General features: G+C 36.8%; 1 pseudogene; it reads right to left on the bottom strand.

The window, feature by feature from the left end:
* Window positions 1–2,383: 2,383 nt before the first annotated feature.
* LOC125092955 (uncharacterized) overlaps window positions 2,384–15,539 on the bottom strand; it is a 91,977-nt pseudogene continuing 78,821 nt past the window's right edge.

The following is a 15,539-nucleotide window of genomic DNA, read 5'->3' as shown; positions in this document are numbered from 1 at the left end:
AAGTTAACATTTCTACCCTTATAATTAATAAGTACTCAACTGGAGATAATCTGAGACATCTAAGCATCCTAATTTTACTTACACTTGTGCTATTTTTGTTATTCATTGGTGATTTTCCCTTAAAGCAATTGTTTTTGTGGTCACTGCCAAGTGATATGGACATTATCTTTTAAAAGGAAAAAAATATGAAGTCTCTTTTATTCGTAGTATAACTGAACAAATATGCAGTACAAAGAAAAGGCAGGATAGATTGATTTATTTACTAAAATCTATTGTCATTTACACATTCTGATTGATTTTATAATTCAGAATCCTGAATTAGTTTATATCTTCATAATAGTTTTAGGCAAATTTTCTTTAAAAAAATAAGTGAATTTAAGAAGAAGAAGTAAAACCATTTCATAATTTCTGACCTAGATGTTTATTTTTTAATTTAAAACTTCAATGATTGTTTTTGTTAATGCAATGTTATAATAGAATATATATGGTTTGGCAAAACACTTGTCATTGCCATAACTAATTTTTACTTAGAACAAGCAAAACATCCATCACATTTTAGATGGAATGCATAGCATATCAAAACAGAAGGAAGGAGTGATTGACAAAATGTTTATGTGACAGATACAATCACCATATGAATATACATCTGATGAACTTGAAAATTAACTTTCTATGTGGAACAGAACTGCTTGCTCTTAGAATTCAAATTCCATTGCTTGTTTCAGCTAAAAGGAGAGTAAACTCATAAAACTAATATAAACAAAATGATTTATGTCACTAAGCCATTTCAAGCTTCATCAGTGGATGGTTAGGAGACGTAGAGGCCAGTTCTTCTAAAGTCCAAAGATATGTAATGAATGAAAAAACTTTTTTTTTTTTTCTTTTAAAGGAGAGAGAGATCACCATTTTGCTGGATAATGAATGTATTGATAATGTTTTAATGACATTTATTTTGATCTTTCTAGATTTCAGAACCAGTGAGTAGTTGAGCTACATTTCCAGTATCTTAATACCTCAGTCTGCAGTTTGGATCCCCTACCCTTCCTTCCTGATCTCCCAGTATGCTTTCCCAGAGACTGATTTCACTTTCTACTAACTTTTCCTCAAAAGTTTTCTTTAGGGCCTTCCGTTGAATTTCTCATGATTCCAAGAATGTTTATAATCCAGCTTTCTTCCATACTGGTTCAGTTCTTTACTTTTAACCCAATAATGTCCTCTTGCTGATTCACAGCAAAGAGAAAACAAAGCCAGAAACCAAAATACAGAGAAAAGCAGTAAGAAACTGCAGTAGAGGAAAAGTACAAGAGATGCCACCAAATCTGACAAATGAACTGCAGGCAGCGCCCCAAGAGTCTCACAGTACTGAACTGTCATAGAAGGTTTGCTATAAATCTTCAGAGTCAAAAAGGTCAAAGACAGGTCTTAACATGCTACTGGCCTCAAAGTGAGTTTCAGGGTTTTTTTTTCATTTCATTTTTTTTTTTTTTTTTTTGTCTTTGTTGTGTTTTTGAGCCTGACCAGGAATAATGGGAATAATTTTTTTACAACAGTGACATATAAATGTTTTAAGAGGAGTAACTTTTATTTTACAAAATCCTTCCATTTATTTCAAAATAGGTGTTGGGTCATTGAATTGAAGATAGATGAACTGTGACATAGTTGGAGAGAGGACAGGAATAAAATGGTCTTGGGGTCAGACAGATTTGAAATCAAAGCTTAGTTTACCAGTTTACTACTCTTGGGTCTTATCTTAAATTCATGCCCATCCAGCCTTAATTTTCACTTACCTTATTGGCATTTTTTTTTTATATTGATCTCGTATCCTTCAATTTTGCTGAACTTGTTTGTTAGCTCTACTACTCTTTTGTGTAGATGAATTAGGATTTATTTTTTAATACAAAATTATGTCATTTGCCCATAGAGATAGTTTCATTTCCAATTGTGTGTTTTAACCCAGCATTCTGTGTATGGTGAGTAATTGTAACAGATATTGATCCAAGTTTATCTTTTTTTTTTTTTTTTTTTTTTTTCCATTTACTAATAGACTACTTCAGGCATCGATAGGGATGAGCCTCCATGATGAGGACTTTGGAGGAGTAGGTGGTGGGATTTGGGCCTTGCAACGTGGGGAGGATTTCAGCAGGTGGGAGGAGGGCTTCCACGCAGGGGAGGCCGAGGTTGTGAACGTCCCTGAGCTCCGCATCTGCCCCGAGCTGGGCTCCCACCCTGTGAGGGAAACAGCAGTGGAGGAAGTGGCGCGAGCAGGTCTGGGTCAGGTTTGGAGATTGGTCCGTGGGCAAGTGAAGGTTACCGGGTTGACAAGATGTTCGTTGGGCCGGGAGCGGTGAATGGATTGACCTGGAGACCCTGTTTTCCTGGGTTTTCAGTCGTGGGTGGGAGGACCGTCTGCCCAAGACCCGGATTTGGTGTCTGGCTCACACGGGATCGAATGCACTGGAATGGGCACGTGGGCAAGTGTGGCCTCACAGGACTGTGGTTCAGAGCTCTCTGATGGATTCAAAATACTTAGGTCCAGCTTTAAGCTCTTTCAAAAAAAAAAAAAAAAAAAAGACTCAAATTAAAAGAACACAATAAGAAATAAACATTCTCCATTTAAATTAACAAAGTCTCTTTCTCAAGCTACGTAGAGATGGACTCTCATCTCCAAATGTGGGTTTAAGCATAAACTTTAAAAAACATTCCCCTGAAAAGATCTATCTTTTCATCTGTACAAATAGGAAACTGAAACATGAAGTTTATCTCAAAAGAACAAAATAATAAAAGAAAGAAGAAAAGAAAGAGAAGAAAGAAAGTCCAAACAGAATTTATTTACTGCTTTTATATTAGCATCAGGGACTATTAGTTACATTTCACGACCAAAAATGAACTGGAAACTCAATTCAAGTGTAAATAAGAAAATCAACAATATTTTAATATATTTGCTATGAGGGAGAAGGAAACCAATCTTGGCCTGTTAAAAATTTACTATGCCTCTTCAATGTCAAAATACAAAAGAAACAATAAAAAAATAATTTAAAAGGTATGACAGCATTCTGTGTTATTTTATAAAACTCTTAAATGTTTATGTCCTAGAGGTCATAGGTAATTCAGTACAGCACATCTCATAAGTGTTTTGAAGTACTTATACTCACCATTTTGTAGGATCCTTTCATTTATTTCAAATAATTTACTTTCACATTGCTTAACTCTTTTGCTAAATTTGGTGATGCAGTACCAAGCTTTCTCCTAATAGGCAGAAAAACAAAAAAATTCATCCCTGGAGAAATTAAATTTTGAGATGTTAGTGTTCAGGATGGTAGTTTCCAAGAAAAAAAAAAATGTTTTTTGGAATGGATAAGAAAGGATCAACAATCTTTAATTTTGTCAAGAGTTTTAATCTTGTAATGAAACTGGAAATTTTCATTTTTGTTAATAGAAAGAAAACCAACATGAAATGTAAAGAGCAAAACATTTTACTGCCAAGTAACACAGGCACATGGAGTCATCATGGACCCAGCATATAAATTTGATTTAATTATATTGAAAAGAAAGAAGACAAAAATCGACTGAAGCAGCACAGTCAGCCAAATGCAAACAAGGCCCATAACTTGAAGTGTGTTACTGGTAGAGTGGTAATATGCCTTGGGTGTATAGCTGAGATTTTCATCTTTGCACCATTCTTGTGTCCTGACACTAGGCGTCATCATTCTTATTTAAAAGCATCTTTCCTTGCTAGGTATCTTGTCTCATTTTGGATATGGCTTCTTTGGAGCAGTACCTCAATTGTGTTCATAGAGAAACCCCCAAAAGAATCCAATAAGTGGTATGTTCATTACTTTGTTTCATTCCTTAGTAGTCCAAGAAATCCATTTTTCAAGAGAAATGTATAGTGTCCTCCACCTCCAAATGTGATGCTACTTATCCAAATGCAGATAGGATCAACTTCCACTTGTTTCCTTTAGGGTACAGGTTGTTCTCTGAATTGTTCTAAAGAAATCTATTACACTGAGAGCCAATCAATTATGCTTCACACATCGAGGCAGCATGGCACGGAGAAGTAATTCTGGATTGGAGTCAAGAGATCTGGGACTTTCTGCCAGTTGTTCTACCATGGCAAATAATTCATTTCTGCTTATAAAGGTTTCTGAGTGACCTTTCTGTACTTAAAGATTTCTCATTTGTAAAATAAAAGGATTGTTGGGAAAGTTCTTCACAGCTCTACAATTCTATGATCTTAGCTTGGTTTATTAGGCTTATAAATAAGTAAAATCAACATAAACCCATTAGGAATGACATTTCTCATATCATTCATTAGCAATCCACAAATTACCTGAAACAATGGTCAATATGACCAAATTCAGAGCCTGTATTTTGAATTACAGTTTGTTTTTCTTTCTTTTTTACTGCTCTTTTTGGATTTCTTTTTCGACAGTCATGAATACAAGTAAGTGTGCAGGCCAAAAATATATGGCCAGGACTGACATCTAGGTGTTGAGGGTCCTTTGCAATATACTTCAAAAATATTTTACTTGGAATTGTTAAGTTTCCTTAATACTAGAAGGAACCAAAATTAAAGAAGCCATGAAAACCCATCAATCATATTTCATCCCTTCCCAGTTCATCCATGTTGATTGGTTTTCCTGATCTGGTAATGTCCTATGAGAATATTAGATGGTTTTCCTTTAACTGGGAAATTAATGCTCAATAGCCAATCAAAACAGATGTTCATCGGTTCAGTTTTTTCTCATATTAAGGATGATTTTTAGCATGGCCCTAGTTGTCCAGTGGTGGTTTCATTATTTTGGGGGCTGGTGAAGAGTGTTGGTTATATAAAGCCTGCTTGTTGTTCCTGAAATTTCTTTCTTGGTTCCAACTTGTAGTAAACATACTTTCGCTTCATTTTAAAGGAGCTTTTTGCAGAAGGTCAATTAGTAGGTAGTCACTTATCTGTGTAAAGTCTGAATTACTCTATTTTTGACAAATTGAGCAAACTAGCATTGCATTTGAATGCTAAATAAAAGGCAAATAAGACAGATGTGGAAATAGAAGAAAACATAAATACATTCCCAGTGAAAGAAAATAGTTCGATGCATCTCTCTATTAAAAGGGTTAAAAGGAAAAACATTTCCAACAGCTATACTAAAGTTAAAAAAGCATGGAGTTTATGATGTTTTTCCCTTTAAAGTTAAAGTAAGAGCACAAATAATTTATGACTACTATAGGGCTATTGTATTAATTTTAGTGGAATCATAGTGCCCCCTACTGATACTAAAAAAGAAAAAAATTTTGTATTGACAGTAATTATGGAAATGCTCCAAAAATATTATTTTCCTCATCTGAGCTTTGTAGAGGTGTTGAATGAAAATGACTTTGAGTTCTATTTCCAGACAGATTTCTGGAATCCAATTGAAGTTGCCAGTTAAATACAAAGCACTATTTTCAGAATCAACTCATCTCCATTTTTTTTGTGGAATTGTTTCTGAACCATAAGGTGAACCACTGATGTATTTTCTTTTTCTCTCCTTTGGTAAATTTAAAAATGTATTTAAAAGTTATTATAGGAGGAGGGGCAAGATGGCAGAGACATAGGAGAACCGGTTTCAACCAGTCCCCTAAAGTGAGCTAAGTATCTACCAGAACACTCTGAACACCCATGAAATCAGCCTGAAATGTAGGATTATACACTTCTGGATCTCTAGTGGGGGCATAAGACACAAGTGCAGAGGTAAAGTGGCGTGGGAGCGATTGGACTGATACCAGAGGATAAACAGAAGGGGGAGAGAGCCCCCAGAAGTGACCATTGGAAAGTATTATCTCATTATGAAAGTGCCCTGTGACTAGGGACCAACATTAGCTTGGAGTCTGGTTAAAAGCACCCAAAAAGAGTAAATGATCTTAAGGGGAAACTTGTAGAATCAGATAGTCATGGGCATGGGCCTAAACCCATGGTCCCAGGACGGTTACCACTGGCAAAAACCTGTGCCAGAGAGAGTCCCCCAGGACCCCCAGTCCATGGTCCCTGAGCCCGTGGCTTTCCACTGCTTGCACCACCGCTCAGGCTGGGCTCACTCCTGCTACGCCTGAGAGAACCTGGTGTGAACTCCAGTTGGAATCCCTGGGCCTGCAGCCTTCTATGACTTGTGTGACTATGGGGTTTGAGCACCCAGGTCACCCCTGAAAGAACCCATCACAAACTCTGGTCTGGGTCCCTTGGCTGCAGGTTTCTGTGACCTGTGAGGCCCGGGACTCCAGAGAGTCATCCCAGCAAAGACAGCCACCAGAAGCGGGCTCCCCTGACCAATATAGCTCATGGTTTTAGTGGCACAGGGGTGCAGAGGCAAGCAGGGGACTTGGGTGACCACTGGGACAGTAGCTGGGGTGCATAATGCCTGAGGAAGGTTGTGCTGTTCAACAGAGTTTGCAGAGGGGGAATCCGTGTGTTCTGGACCACCCAGAGGGAAAAGTCTGAGGCTTCTTTCTGAGGCAGAGGTCTGGGTGAAGACAGATTCTTTGCTCTGACCTACCAAAAAGCCACAAAAAACCACCAAAGGACAAAAACCTCCAGAAAACAAAAGCCTGAAAAACTGGTCTCCACAGAGCCCAACCCCTTGATACGGGGCAAGACAACTCAACCCAAGCAAGATTGACTGGAAAACAACGGAGCAGGCCCCTCACCCAGAAGACAAGCCAAAAGAACAAGAGGACAGCTCCCATAGGGACCCACAGAACTGTAAAACCCCAACATCAAGGGAAAATAATATGTTAAGATCCCGGTATCATCCCAAAACCTGTATATTTCATAGATACAACCTTTCCTTCTTTCTTTCTTTCTTGCTTTCCTTCTTTCCTTCTTTCTTTTTTTCTTTAATTTCTTCTCATGATTCTTGTTCTTTTAATTTTTTGAACCTACTTACCACTACAACTAGAGGTTTAATCCAGCATATTCGATAATAACTTTTTAACTTAAACTTTTTTCATACACATACCTGTGTTTCTTTTTCTTTTCCTTCTTTTTTTAAAAATATACAAATAGATATAAGCTTCAAGGTAATCCTTTTTCCCTATTCAATACTACCCCTATATATAAACCAGTTTTAATTTCCCTATATCTCTAGAAAGTTGAGTCCTTTAGCAGAGGTAACAAGATATACCCAGGAAGAACCAAAATAACCTTCCTTGCCCATATCAAGGATTTATAACCCCTCTCCCATCTTATTCTTCTGTCAGTGTTTCTGTGTATTTGCTTTTGTTCTGGTACTACATAAGTCTTATTCTTGGGGTTCATTTTGACTCTGCTGTTTCTTTTCTTTCTTTTTTTTTCTTATCATTTACTTTTGTTGGTATTTTTGTTTGTTCATTTTTTTTATATATCTTATAAATCTTACTTTTGGGGCTCATTTTGTCTGGGTATTCTCTTTCTCTCTCTCTCTCTCTCTCTCTCTCTCTTTTTTCTCTTTCTTTTTTTCTTTTTTTTTTTTTTGGTGGTGACTTCTGATTGGTCCAAAAATTTCCAGGGTGCACCTTGTCTGGATAGTGGTTGATATATTCAGCTATACATTCCCTCAACCACCTCTCACCAAAATGTCTAGGAGGAGGAACTTCCAACAGGTGAAAAATTCAGACTGTGCCCTCTGCCGCAGAACTATTGGGTAAGGACATAAACAGTATGTTGGAAAGGGAATTCAGGGTAATAATTATCCAGACAATGGCTAGGTTGGAGAAGTCCATTAATGACAACATGGAATCTCTAAGGGAGGCAGTGGGAGCTGATCTTGCAGAAGTTAAAAATACTATCAGTGAGATCCAATTTAATCTAAATACTCTAACAGCTAGGGTAACTGAGGCAGAAGGTAGAATTAGTGATCTAGAAGACAAACTGAGAGAAAAGGAGAATCAGGAGGAGACCTGGAACAAACAGCTTAGAAGCCATAAAAACAGAATTAAGGAAATAAATAATGCTATTAAATGTTTCAATGTCAGAATTATTAGGATTCCTGAGGGTGTGGAGAAAGAGAGAAGATTAGAAGATACAGTTGAACAATTTCTGAATGAAAATTATCCTAACCTAGGGAATAGAACAAGTATTAGTGTCCTATGAGCAGAAAGGACACCCCCAAGATCAACAAGTCTAGAAAGACATCCAGACACTTAATTGTGAAATTCACAAATCATAATTTCAGACAGGAGATCTAAAGGACAACTAAGGGGAAGAGATTCCTTATGTACAGTGCAAAGAATATTAGAATAACATCAGGCCTGTCCACAGAAACCTAACAAGCCAGAAAGGGCTGGCAAGATTCAGGGCACTAAATTGGAGAGAATGCAGCCAAGAATACTTTATCTAGGAAGTCTGACACTTAAAATGGATGAAGAGATAAAGAGCTTCCAAGACCAGAAGGTTTAAAAGGGCATGTGACCACCAAGCTGGCACTACAAGAAATATTAAGTGGGGGTGCTATAAAAGAAGAAAGAACCCTAGAGTGACATAGAACAGACATTTACAAAGACAATATATAGAAACAAGGACTTCACAGGCAATATGATGTCAATAAAAACTTATCTTTCAATAATCACTCTTAATGTGAGTGGCCTAAATGCTCCCATAAAATGGCACAAGGTTGCAGACTGCATAAAACAACAGGACCCATCCATATGCTGTCTACAAGAGACACATTTGGAACCTAGAGATACATCCAAACTGAAAGTGAAGAGATGGAGAGCCATCTTTCATGTCAGTGGGCCTCAAAAGAAAGCCAGGAGAGTGATTCTCGTATCAGATAAGTTAGATTTTAGGCTAATGACTGTAGTCAGATATAAAGAAGGACACTACATCATTCTTAAAGGGTCAGTTTTTATAATTTACAATTGTAAATATTCATGCCCTCAATATGGGAACAGCCAAATACATTAGCCAAATGTTAATCAAAATAAAGAGTCATGGGGTGCCTGGGTGGCTCAGTGGGTTAAGCCTCTGCCTTCAGTTCAGGTCATGATCTCAGGAACCTGGGATTGAGACCCCCATTGGCCTCTCTGCTCAGCGGGGAGCCTGCTTCACCTTTTCTCTCTGCCTGTCTCTCTTCCTACTTGGGATCTCTATCTCTCTCTCTGTCAAATAAATAAATAAAATCTTTTAAATAAAGCAAAATAAAGAGTCATATTGATATAAGTACATTAATTGTAGGGTATATTTTCTTCATATATATATATATATATATATATATATATATACATATATATATAATTATTTTTATTAACATATAATTTATTGCTTGCCCCAAGGGTACAGGTCTGTGAATCATCAGGCTTACATATTTCACAGCATTCACTATAGCACATACCCTCCCCAATATCCATAACCCAACCACCCTCTCCCTACCCCTCCACCCCCCAACCAACCCTTAATTTATCTTGTGAGATTAAGAGTCTCTTATGGTTTGTCTCCCTCCCAATCCCATATTGTTTCATTTCTTTCTTTCCCTACCCCAAACACCCCACTCTCCCTCTCAAATTCCTCATATCAGAGAGATCATAAAATTGTCTTTCTTTGATTGACTTATTTCACTCAGTATAATACCCTATAGTTCTAACCAAGCCATTGCAAATGGCAAGATTTCATTTATTTTGATGGATACATAGTATTCCATTGTATATATATATATACCACATCTTCTTTATCCATTCATCTGTTGATGGGCATCTAGGTTCTTCCCATAGTTTGGTTATTGTGGACATTGCTGCTGTAAACATTTGGTACATGTGCCCCTTCAGATCACTGCATTTGTATCTTTAGGGTAAATACCCAGCAATGTGATTACTGGGTCATAGGGTACTTTTTGAGGAACCCCCATGTTGTTTTCCAGAGTGGCTACACCAGCTTGAATTCCCACCAACAGTGTAGGAGAGTTCCTCTTTCTTCACATCCTCACCAACATCTATTATTTCCTGACTTGTTAATTTTAGCCATTCTGACTGGTGTGAGCTGGTATTTCATTGTGGTTTTCATTTGTATTTCCCTGATACCAAGTGATGTGGAGCATTTTCTCATGTGTCTTTTGGCTATCTGGATGTCTTCTTTGCAGAAATGTCTGTTCATGTCTTCAGTCCCTTTCTTTTTTTTTTTTTTTTAAGATTTTATTCATTTATTTGACAGAGAGAGATCACAAGTAGACAGAGAGGCAGGCAGATAGAGAGAGAGAGGAAATCAGGCTACCCCGCTGAACAGAGAGCCTGATGCGGGACTTGATCCCAGGACCCTGGGATCATGACCTGAGCTGAAGGCAGCGGCTTAACCCACTGAGCCACCCAGGTGCCCTTCTGTCCCTTTCTTGATTGGATTATTTGTTCTTTGGGTTTGAGTTCGATAAGTTCTTTATAGATCTTGGATACTAGCCCTTTATCTGATATATCATTTGTGAATATCTTCTCACAACCTGGCTGCTGTCTTTTGGTTTTGTTGACTAACTCCCTTGCTGTGCAAAATCTTTTGATGTTGATGAATTTCCAATAGTTCATTTTTGCCCTTGCTTCCCTTGTCTTTGGCGATGTTTCTAGGAAGAAGTTGCTGTGACTGAGGTCAAAGAGGTTACTGCTTGTGTTCTCCTCAAGGATTTTGATAGGTTTCTGTCTCACATTGAGGTCCTTCATCTATTTTGAGTCTATTTTTGTGTGTGGTGTAAGGAAATGGTCCAGTTTCATTCTTCTGCATGTGACTGTCCAATTTTCACAACACCATTTTTTGAAGAGAAAGTCTTTTTTCCATTGGACATTCTTTCCTGCTTTGTCAAAGATCAGATGACCATAGAGTTAAGGGTCTATTTCTTTATTCTGTTCTATTGATCTATGTGTCTGTTTTTGTGCCAGTACCATACTGTCTTGATGATTACAGCTTTGTAATAGAACTTGAAGTATGGAATTGTGATGCCACCAACTTTGGCTTTTTTAAAATTTTCCCAACATTCCTCTGGCTATTTGAGGTCTTTTCTTGTTCCATATAAATTTTAGATTATTTTTTCCATTTCTTTGAACAAATTGATGGTATTTTTATAAGGATTGCCTTAAATGTGTAGATTACTTTAGGTAGCATAGACATTTTCACAATATTTGTTCTTCCAATACGTAAGCTAGGAATGTTTTTCCATTTCTTTGTGTCTTCCTCAATTTCTTTCATGAGTACTTTATAGTTTTCTGAGTAAAGATTCTTTGTCTCTTTGGTTAGGAATTATTGGTTAGGAATTATTCCTAGGAATCTTATGGTTTTGGATGCAATTGTAAATGGACTGACCCTTTAATTTCTTTTTCTTCTGTCTTGTTGTTGGTGTATAGAAATGCAACTGATTTCTGGGCATTAATTTTATATCCTGACACTTTACTAGATTCCTGTATGAGTTATTGGAGTTTGGGAGTGGATTCTTTGGGTTTTCCACATAAAGTATCATATCATTTGCAAACAGTGAGAGTTTGACTTCTTCTTTGCTGATTTGAATGCCTTTTATTCTTTTTGATGTCTGATTGCCAAGGCTAGGATTTCTAGTACTATATTGAATAGCAGTAGTGATAATGGACATCCTTGCCGTGTTCCTGACCTTAGGGGGAAAAGCTCTCAGTTTTTCCCCATTGAGAATGATATTTGCTGTGGAGTTTTCATTCTATCCCTACACTTCAAAGAGTTTTGATCATGAAAGAATGCTATACTTTGTCAAATTCTTTTCCAGCATCTATTGAGAGTATCATGTGGTTCTTGTTCTTTCTTTCATTAATGTATTTTATCACATTGTTTCATGGATGTTGAACCAACCTTGCAGCCCAGGAATAAGACCCACTTGGTCGTGGTGAGTAATCCTTTTAATGTACTGTTGGCCAGTATTTTGGTGAGAATTTTTGCATCCATGTTCATCAAGGATATTGGTCTGTAATTCTCCTTTATGATGGGGTCTTTGTCTGTTTTGGGAATCAAGGTAATGCTGGTCTCATAAAATGAGTTTGGAAGTTTACCTTCCATTTCTATTTTTTGGAACAGTTTCAGGAGAATAGGTATTAATTCTTCTTTAAATGTTTGGTAGAATTCCCCTGGGAAGCTGTCTGACCCTGGGCTCTTGTTTGCTGGGATATTTTTGATGACTGCTTCAATCTCCTTACTGGTTATGGGTCTGCTCAGGTTTTCTGTTTCTCCCTGGTTCAGTTTTGGTAGTTTATATGTCTCTAGGAATGCACCTATTTCTTCCAGATTGTCAGATTTGCTGTCATATAATTGCTCATAATATGTTCTTATAATTGTTTCTATTTCTTTGGTGTTGGTTGTGATCTTGCCCCTTTCACTCATGATTTTACTTATTTGGGTCTTTTCTCTTCTCTTTTTGATAAGTCTGGTCAGGAGTTTATCAATATTGTTAATTCTTTCAAAGAATCAGCTCCTAGTTTTGTTGATTTGTCTACTATTCTTTTGGTTCCTATTTCACTGATTCCTGCTTTGATCTTCATTATTTCTCTTTCCCTGCTGGGTTTAGACTTCATTTGCTGTTCTTTCTCCAGCTCCTTTAGATGTAGGATTAGATTGTGTACTTGAGACCTTTCTTGTTTCTTGAGAAAGGATTGTATTGCTATATACTTTCCTCTTAGGACCATATTTGCTGTATCCCAAAGACTTTGAATAGTTGTGTTTTCATTTTCATTTTTTCCATGATTTTTTTTTTTCAATTCTTCTTTAATTTCCTGGTTGACCCATTCATTCTTTAGTAGGGTGCTCTTTAGTCTTCATGTATTTGAGCTATTTCCAACTTTCCTCTTGTGATTGAGTTCTAGTTTCAGAGCACTGTGGTCTGAAAATATGCAGGGAATGATCCCACACTTTGGTACCCGTTGAGACCTGATTTATGACCAAAGATATGATCTATTCTGGAGAATATTCTATGTGCACTAGAGAAGAATATGTACTCTGTTGCTTTGGGATGGAATGTTCTGAATATATCTGTGATGTCTATCTGGTCCAGTGTGTCATTTAAGATCTTTACTTCCTTGTTGATTTTTTGCTTGGGTGATCTGTCCATTTCAGTGAGGGTGGTGTTAAAGTCCTCTACTATTATTGTATTATTGTCAATGTGTTTCTTTGATTTATAAGATTGGCTACTCCCATGTTAGGGGCACAGAAATTTAAAATTGTTAGATAATTTGTTGGACAACCCTTTGAGTATGATATAATGTCCTTCCTCATCTCTTATTATAGTCTTTGGCTTAAAATCTAATTGATCTGATATGAGGATTGCCACCCTGGCTTTCTTTTGATGTCCATTAGCATGGTAAATTGTTTTTCACCCCCTCACTTTAAATCCAAAGGTGTCTTCAGGTCTAAAATGGGTTTCTTGTAGACAGTGTATTGATGGGTCTTGTTTCTTTATCTATTGTGATACCCTATGTCTTTTGATTGGGGCATTTAGCCCATTTACATTCAGGATATGAATTTAGTACCATTGTATTACCTGTAAGGTGACTGCTATTGTATATTGTCTCTGTTCCTTTCTTGTCTACTACTTTTAGGCTTCCTCTTTGCTTGGAGGACCCCTTTCAATATTTCCTAAAAGCTGGTTTGGTGTTTGCAAATTCTTTTAATTTTTGTTTTTCCTGGAAGCTTTTAATTTTTCTTTCTATTTTCAATAACAGTCTAGCTGGGTATAATATTCTTAGCTGCATATTTTTCTCATTTAGTGCTCTGAATATATCATGCCAGTTCTTTCTGGCCTGCCAGGTCTCTGTGGATAAGTCTGCTGCCAATCTAATATTTTTACCATTGTATGTTACAGACTTCTTGCCCTGAGCTTCTTTCAGGATTTTCTATTTGTCACTAAGACTTGTAAGTTTTACTATTAGATGACTGGGTATGGATCTATTTTTATTGATTTTGAGGGGGAGTCTCTGTGCCTCCTGGATTTTGATGCTTGTTCCTTTTGCTATATTAGGGAAATTTTCTACCATAATTTGCTACAATATACCTTCTGCTTCTCTCTCTCTTTCTTCTTCTTCTGGGATTCCCATTTTTCTAATATTGTTCCATTTTATGATACCACTTATATCTTGAATTCTCCCCTCATGTCCCAGTAGTCACTTGTCCCTTTTTTGCTCAACTTCTTTATTCTTCATTATTTGGTCTTCTGTATCACTAATTCTCTCTTCTGCCTCATCTATCCTAGCAGTAAGAGCTTCCATTTTTCAGTGCACCTCATTAATAGCTTTTTTTAAAAATTTCAACTTGGGTAGATTTTAGTTCTTTTATTTCTCCAGAAAGGGATTCTCTGATATCTTCCATGCATTTTTCAAGCCCAGCTAGCACCTTGACAATCATCTTTCTGAAGTCAAGTTCTGACATATTACCAATGTCTGTACTGATTATGTTCCTAGCCATCGGTATTGCCACTTGTTTTGTGTGTGTGTGTGTGAGTGTGCTGAGTTTTTTCACCTTGTCATTTTATCCAGATAAGAATATATGAATGAGAGAACAAAATACTAAAAAGGTGGTAAAGACCCTAGAAAAAATATATGCTAACCAAATCAGAAGAGATCTAAAACTGGGGAGAGAAAAAAGGGGGGAAAATATCTATATCTGTATCTATATCTATCTATATCTATCTATCTATCTATCTATCTATCTATATTAGACTGGCAAATAGAACAGAGCCACCCACTTGATTTTGGGTGTATTCTTGTCTCTTAGAAGAAACTACCTCCCAAATTTTTAAAGAAAGGAAAACATATATATCCACAAATAAGGGTAAACATGATGAAGGGATGGAATAGGATTGTAAAGATGAAAATTAAAAAAAAAAAATCCAAAAAAGGAATTCATAAGATAAGTAAATTGGGGGGAAAAAAAAAGAGAGAATGTGATCAGGTTAGAGACTAGAACAAAGCCATGTGCTAGAATTAAAGTATATCCCAAAATTTTAAATTTTAAAGGAAAAAATAAAAACTCTATATGTCTACAAAAAATAAGGTGAAATACAATGAAGGGTTAAAATATGATTATAACAATAAAATTTTAAAAATATTTTTGAAAGGTATTGTTAAGATAAAATAGTTTTAAAAAACATTAAAAAAGGGAAAGTTAAAAATATAGAATAAGAAAAAAAATTAAAATAAAAATTAACTTTGCAAGACTAAAGGATCATGGGAAAAGAGCCATGAATTCTATGTGTTGCTTTCCCCTAGCTCTGGAGTTCCACAGTTCTCACTGCTTGGTGAACTTGGTATTGGCTGGATATTCTTGTTGATCTCCAGGGCAGAGGCCTGTTGCAGTGATTCTCAAATGTCTTTACCCGAGGTGGAATTGCACCACCCTTGCCAGGGGCCAGGCCAAGTAATCTGCTTGCGTTCGCTCTCAGTAGCTTTTGTTCCCTGAACAATTTCCATAGAGCTTTGTAGGATGGGAATCAAAATGGCAGCCTCCCAATCTCCCATCCCATAGAAGCCAAGATCTCAGGTTCTACTCCTCAGTGCACCCTCAGAGAAAAGCAGTCAAACGCTCCTGTCTTGCTGGTCTCTGGCTGCACTCC

This window comes from Lutra lutra, chromosome 1 (assembly GCF_902655055.1).
Source record: "Lutra lutra chromosome 1, mLutLut1.2, whole genome shotgun sequence".
NCBI lineage: Eukaryota > Metazoa > Chordata > Mammalia > Carnivora > Mustelidae > Lutra > Lutra lutra.
This window is presented reverse-complemented; position numbering and strand designations above follow the sequence as displayed.